We start from the raw sequence: 7246 nt of genomic DNA, 5'->3' as shown, positions 1-7246 counted from the left end.
GGAAAATCTCTTCGTTTAGTGCATTTCTCTGTGTTGCTAGCAGAATAAATTATTACAAAATTGATAACTCCTACAATTAACAGTGAATGAAATGTGGTCGTAGGCAGTGACTTAGTGTCTTTCTCAGCTGTAGATAGCAAACAACTGTCTCCCACCGCTAAACCTCCTTTCGTCTTGTTGTACAGAACTGTCAGTTCTGCTTTATCCGTCAACACTATCATGGTTGACACTGCAAACAACATTTTTGTCTTTCTGAGAAATAAATGGTATAGGAGTACAAGATTTTATGAAAGCAAATTTGAACCCTCTGGACGCTTACTGGCTCCGTGAATTCAAGTAGCAATTCCATTTTGTAAAAAATATATAGCACAATTAATTGACCTGTCACTAACAAAACAACGTAAGTAACAGAAAGTAACACTGCAATAATGAGAAACCCCTTCATAATAGAGAACAACATGATTGTCACGTTGTACTCTATTCTGAAGGGGTTTCTTATTGTAGCAGTGTTAATTTCGAACTGTTCAAGTTGGTGGAGGCTCTGTAATGGTGTTGGGCGAGTTCAGTTGGAGTGCTATGGGACCCCAGATACTACTAGTTACGGCATGTACGTAAGCATACTGTCTGACTGCCTGCATCCATTCATGTCGAATGTGCATTCCGACGGACTTGGGCAATTCCATCAGGGCAATGCGACAACACAAACGTCCAGAATTACTATCGTGTGGCTCCAGGAACACTCTTCTGAGTTTGAACACTTCCACTGACTACCAAACTCCCCAGACATGAACATTATTGAGCATATCTGGGATGCCTTTCAGCGAGCTGTTCACAGGAGAAACATAATGGCTCTAAGCACTATGGGACTTAATATCTGACATAAGTCCCCTAGACTTAGAACTACTTAAACCTAACTAACCTAAGGACATCACACACAGCCATGACCGAGTGCAGGATTCGAACCTGCGACCGTAGCAGCAGTGCGGTTCCGGACTGAAGCGCCTAGAAGCGGTCTGCCAGAGCGTCTGGCACTCACGGAAGATCTCCACCCCCTCGTACTCTTACGGGTTTATGGACAGCCTGTAACGCCGGAAATGCATACCCTTCTATTTCCATCTATTGTACTATAAATTTTTTTCCTTATTTTGTTACCTGAATATATGACATTTCTGTGCCTTTATATATTGTAATTGTTTTACTATTTGTGTGTGTATATATATATATATATATATATATATATATATATATATATATATATATATATATATATATGCATTTATGTCGATGTATAATTGGTTTGTTTTGCGAATGTTATTTGTATTTTACGCTGGGTCTTGCCTAGGGAAAACTATGTTATCGAACGAATACAACGATAGGTCGTGTGAAGAACGGAAGTGTTTAGCATCTTTGGTAGTGTTAACTCTGCCGGTGGAGCGCGGGCTGAGCAGAGAGAGTCGGGGTCTGGCTGGAGTAGTGCAGTGGAGCAGGTGTGTTGTGTGACGCTCCCGCGAGTTGCCGCGCTTTCGGGGTTTGGCAGCACGTAATTGCGCTCGACTGGCTATAATAGTTTCTAGCACGGTGCTGCGGACGGGAAGCATTAGCTGGCACACATGAAGAGCCCGTTTCGCCTGGTGACCGTGTCGAGAAGAAGGCGCGCCAGCATCCAGCTTCTGCAACAGCGACGGCCGACAATGAGTGACTGTCGCCACCTCCTCGATCGACGACTTCAAACCTTCAATCAACCAACAAGGAAGACTAAAAGCACGTAAAGTTTCAGAACTGTATGGCAGACCTCAGCTTTTCAAACTGTTCCATTTGCCTCGCAAAATTACAGCAACTTAGCATGAACCTTTGTTGCTCATTGTCCCAATTGCATTACCAAGCAGGGTCCCTTCCTTTTCCGAAATGAACCCGAGTGTCGTTGAAATTCAGACGCCAGCATTAAAGTACAATCATTCCATTTCACTGCTTTAATTTCAAAGTTCAGTTTAAGTATTCATAGCTGGCTACAATATTTAGATTACACAAGCACAAATTAAGAGTGCGAGTTTTGTTACCGTATTTTAGCTTACCTGTGACTGCAGCTCAGCTTGGTACGTACTAAATTTTACTATTGTTAATTGTTCAGAATCATTTAATTCAAGTTCGAAGTTAAATCTCTTATTTCTAAATTGCGTAGATTCAAGTTGCATTTGAAATGATTGTTGAGGTAGTCCAAGACTAATCGTATTTTACTGAGTTTCGATGTGCTTCAGAAAGAAAGGTCACTATTAACTTCAGTCACTAAATTAACTTTCGATCTTCCGGTTTTATTAATTCTTTTGCTAAATGAAGTCAGAGTGTAGCAAAATTTATTACTTCTGACAAACTTTCAATTTTCACACTACACGTGTCAACCTTCAGTTGCCACGCTTCTAGTGCTAATTATATGTGTAATAACCTTTCTTTTTCAGCTACTATAGTAATTGTCCATAGGACTGGCGACCGTAATTTCCCCCAAATCTCAAATATCTAATTACCGCTAGTTAATTGTTAACGTAACGCCCGCACATTTACTTTCTTTATTAACTTTACCCCTTTTCAAAATTAATTTCCACCAGTTTCATTTGCATTTTTCCTGTCATTTAGATGTAACCCTTTCCTCCCTCTTTACCGACAGATTAGCCCGCATCTCGTGGTCGTGCGGTAGCGTTCTCGCTTCCCACGCCCGGGTTCCCGGGTTCGATTCCCGGCGGGGTCAGGGATTTTCTCTGCCTCGTGATGGCTGGGTGTTGTGTGCTGTCCTTAGGTTAGTTAGGTTTAAGTAGTTCTAAGTTCTAGGGGACTTATGACCACAGCAGTTGAGTCCCATAGTGCTCAGAGCCATTTGAACCATTTTACCGACAGATTAACTTCGCTGACGATTGCTTTTTCCCAAATTTCCATTAGGTACACGCGGATTAATTTTTCACTGTCATTAAGGTCGATAAGTGAGGGGGAGGTTACACGTGGCGACCTGGTGACAGAACAATCTTCAGATTTGAGGTTGTTCTGAACACGAATTTTGGATTGTGCAAATCTCGTAACAAAGTACTGGTTACGAAATGGTCGATACGTCAGCGAGAATATTAGTGTGAGGAATCCTAATTAGATTTGAGATTTGGCATTTATATTGAAAAATATTAAAATGAGTGAAGGCAACAATTGCCAAAATTTGGTAGACTTGGATACGGAACAATCGGTCGAACAGTGGGAAACGCGCACCGCGGTACCCATTGTTCAGGGGCAGGCGGCTAGCATGAAAGACGCGACCGCCGAAACCGAACAAAGAGCAGAAATGGAATTCCAAACTTTAGAAATTGTTTCGGAATCGGAAGTGAAAATCAAATCTGAATCCCTTGATGACGAATACGGGGGGGGGACAATTAAAGAGGAAGCCGCTGCGGAAGTAAAACCGGTAGTTTCCGGGAATTTAACTGATTTATTGAATGTTTTGATTAACGAAATCAAGAGTCAATCGGCAGAAATTAAAGCTCTGTCTGCCAAGCAAGAAGATCAGGCTGCCAAGCAAGAAGCTCAGGCTGCCAAGCAAGAGGCTCAGGCTGCCCAGCAAGAAGCTCAGGCTGCCAAGCAAGTAGCTCAGTCTGAAAAAATTGAACGAATGCTAGACAATCAGAACAAAGCTATTAATGTTGTTAACAACAATGTTGAAGTTGTTAACACAAAAGTTGATAAAATCAAAGACGATATTGTCGTGATTAATACCGAAATCGGTAATCTTAAACAGGAAATGATAGGCGTTCAGGCGGAAATTGCGAGCATAAATACTCGTTTTGATTCCGAAATTAGCAGAATCGAGAAAAGTGTAGGAGACGCAGTTGCTCCGATCATCGAGAATAAGGTGACGGAACAAATTCAATTAGTGAGAAAAGAGGATCAAAAGAAGGTGGAAACTTTAAAGGCTTTAGTATCCAAAGTAGATACCAAAGTGACGCAGCAGGCTAATACCTGCGAAGAAAAGAAAAAGGGAAGTAGAAACGCTTGCGACAACCACTTGCCAAGTAATTACGAGGGTTTCGGAACTAGAAAAGAAACTTGACGAAAAACAGACCTATGTGCCAATCTGTGCACATAGTTCGGAATTGTTGACGAAAGAGGGGCGGTTCGACCCCTTGAAAAAAGGCGGTATACACGCGACGGATTTCATTAAAAATTGTGAAAGAGTTTTACCCAGATCATGGACTAATGAGAGAAAAATTAATGCGGTTATTGACGTCTTGGCTGGTGATGCCAGGCGTTGGGGCTTAAACCTCAACATTACGAACCTGACTTTTGACGAGTTTAAAAATTTGTTTCTGGCTGAATACTGGTCGGAGCAAAAACAGCAAAGTGTGTGGCGCGAATTTGTCGTATCGAGGCCTTTCGATGCGAATTCGCGCGGCTCGATGAAGGAGTTTTGTGAGGGCTGGATCCGCAAGTTGGAATATTTGCGTGATCGCCGCACGGAATCCGAAATAGTCTGGGAACTCTACAAGAAGCTTCCAGATGATACAAAACGCTACGTAGGAAGCAATTACAGGACAATCAATGATTTCCTGGAAAGAGTTGAGGACGAGGACGATTGGCGCAATAATCGCGATACTGGTAGAGGCCGTGGTAACAACAACGGGTACCACAGCAACCACAACAATGATAACTATGGGAATAATGCATACCGCAATCTTGGCAGCAATAACAATAATGGTTCGGGCCGTAATGACAATCGGTACAGTGCAAATAATAACAGGAATGACGGAAACCAGTATCACACTAGCATGATACGGGCTTCGCAGAATAGTAATAACGCCAGAGGGTGTGATCAGCCGCCTCAGCAGCATCCGGGGAGCGTATCTGCTGGGACGAGACAGGGAAACCATTAGCCGCGCCGGTGAGGGGCCGACCCGGCGTGGAGAAATTTTGGCGGCCCAATAACAGTAGAAAACCGAGGTGTAGTCGTTATGAGAATTCCGTATGGGATAATCAACGGCGGGAGAGTGTGCCAGTGTTAGGAGAAAGGAGTGCACCCACTAGTTGTAGATCAGCTGTAGACACGGCAGTAGAAAATACATTCACTGTCAGTGAGAACAATTTAAGTAGTGTTCCGGAAATCGATTATAAAGTGGCAGCTGTAATACCCACAGCGGAACTGGAGATTGAGTTTAAGAATGAATCGCAAGTGTTGAGAGAAGATCAGATGTCGGATAAAACGTCCGTCATCGAGCGAGGGGATGCAGAGAGGGATGAGGTCTGGTTAAGGCAGTTTGGTCGCTTATACGACGAACTAAGAGATTATAGGGGCCTGTATGGGAGAAGTGTTTATGGGGAGCGCGGGCCGGATTTGCCGCGTTTCGTCCCACAGGAAGATAGTATTTGTGAAGTGATAGAAAGTTCTGGCCCTAACCGGCAGACTTTACTAGAAATAGTTGATGTTAATGGGGAGCACGAGCAAGGTTCGTCGTGTTTCGTCCCGCAGGAGTTGGATGTTGAAGTAGTAACGGAAAGTTCTGGCCCTATCCGGCAGACTTTACCGAAAGTTATAGTGGTAGAAGTAGCCGACCCATCCGACGCAAAACTCCAGTTTAAACATTGCGAAAGTATTGAGGAGAAAGATTACGAGAATTTTAGTGATAGCCGGACACGATTGGTAGAAAAGCATGTGGATTACAGCGTGTATGAGGTTAGAGCTGACATTATACGGTCAGACGATAGCAGTGTGGGTTGCGCAGATCTAGAGGAAGTAATTGCAGATACTACTGGGCACATTTCTCCAGGTAGATTGGCAGATGAGATCAATCTGACCAAAGAGGAATCAACGAAGGTGACAATTAGTGAATTGAAAGCAAAGCAACACTCACTAATTGACGGGTTACAGGAAAAGGTTTCGGTATTGGAGGCGAAGCTACAGGTTAAGCCTCAGGACAAACGTGTTGAAATTAAAACTGTATGTGAACAGAGGCTGAAAAAGCCGCCAGATAAGCCGAATTTAGGATCAAAGCCGGATGGTTTTTTCTGGAATGACCTGGATATAGACGAGGATTTACTGTGGGAAAATAAAGAAACAGTCGAGGACAAGTGTAGACAGATAGTAGTGTCTGTTAATATGCACGACCTACAACTAAACGTGTTGATTGACACCGGTGCAGAATTCAGTGCTGTATCTGGGAAAATATTTGAGTTACTGAAAGACAGGCCCGGCGTCGTAGTTATGCCAGTAACAGGAGTGAAAATTATCGGTGCTACTGGGAAGGCCAGTAAACCGGTCACAAAACAGATTTTTGTCAACTTCGAGATATGTGGGGCACGATTTGAGCAAGAGTTTGTCGTCGTGCCAGACTTAACTACGGAAGTAATTATCGGGTTAGATTGGCTATTAAAGTACCGTGCAATGATTAATTGCGAAAGCAAAACTTTGACATGTACGTCACAAGATAAAACAATAGTAGTTAGCTTTAACGAGGCAGGAGATGGTGTGCATAGGCAATACCAGCCTATACACATTCTTAACTGGCCGGATGCCATTGACGTAGGTATGAATTTGAAGTTCTCTAATGTGAGGAATCTCGGCATTGACAATGGTGTAGAAAGTGAATTGGAAGCTATTGTAGACGGTGTGTCAGACGTAACACACGAACTAAGAAGAGGCCTGTATGAAGTAATAATGAGGAATAAGAGTGTGTTTCCAGACAAATCGAGTATTGGTGTACAAAAAAGATCGTTTGCCAGAAATAATAAAGCTAAAAACCGATGGTCGCATACAGCGTCATGACGCTAAAGCGCGTTTTTCTAAGTTTGCAATCGGAGACTTAGTACTTGTAAAAGCTCATGAGAAATCGAGCGAGATAGACAATGAAATCTCTAAATTTAAGTTTGTTTATAATGGACCATATAAAGTCATTGGTATACCTCACACAAATGCTTACTGCTTAGAGTATCCAAGCTCTGGAAAACTATTAGGTATACGGAACATTGTAGACTTGAAATTGTACCAACCTAGGATCGATTAGTACCACACAATGGGTAACTTGTACAGTATGTAAATATAGAGTGTAAGATTTAAGGTTTGCTAGATTGCCATGCTTTTGCCTGACCAAGAGGACATTAAAGAAGTTGTAATTAATAAGTAATTAATTTTGTACTAAATGATTTAACTGAGAGTGATTATTTATCAATTGAAAAATCCAAGCTGCTAGATTAAGTTTTCAGCTGAGTCACAGTAGATTAAGGAATG

This window comes from Schistocerca nitens, chromosome 5 (genome assembly GCF_023898315.1).
Source record: "Schistocerca nitens isolate TAMUIC-IGC-003100 chromosome 5, iqSchNite1.1, whole genome shotgun sequence".
NCBI lineage: Eukaryota > Metazoa > Arthropoda > Insecta > Orthoptera > Acrididae > Schistocerca > Schistocerca nitens.
The sequence above is the reverse complement of the archived record's forward strand: the minus strand, read 5'-3'. Positions refer to the sequence as shown.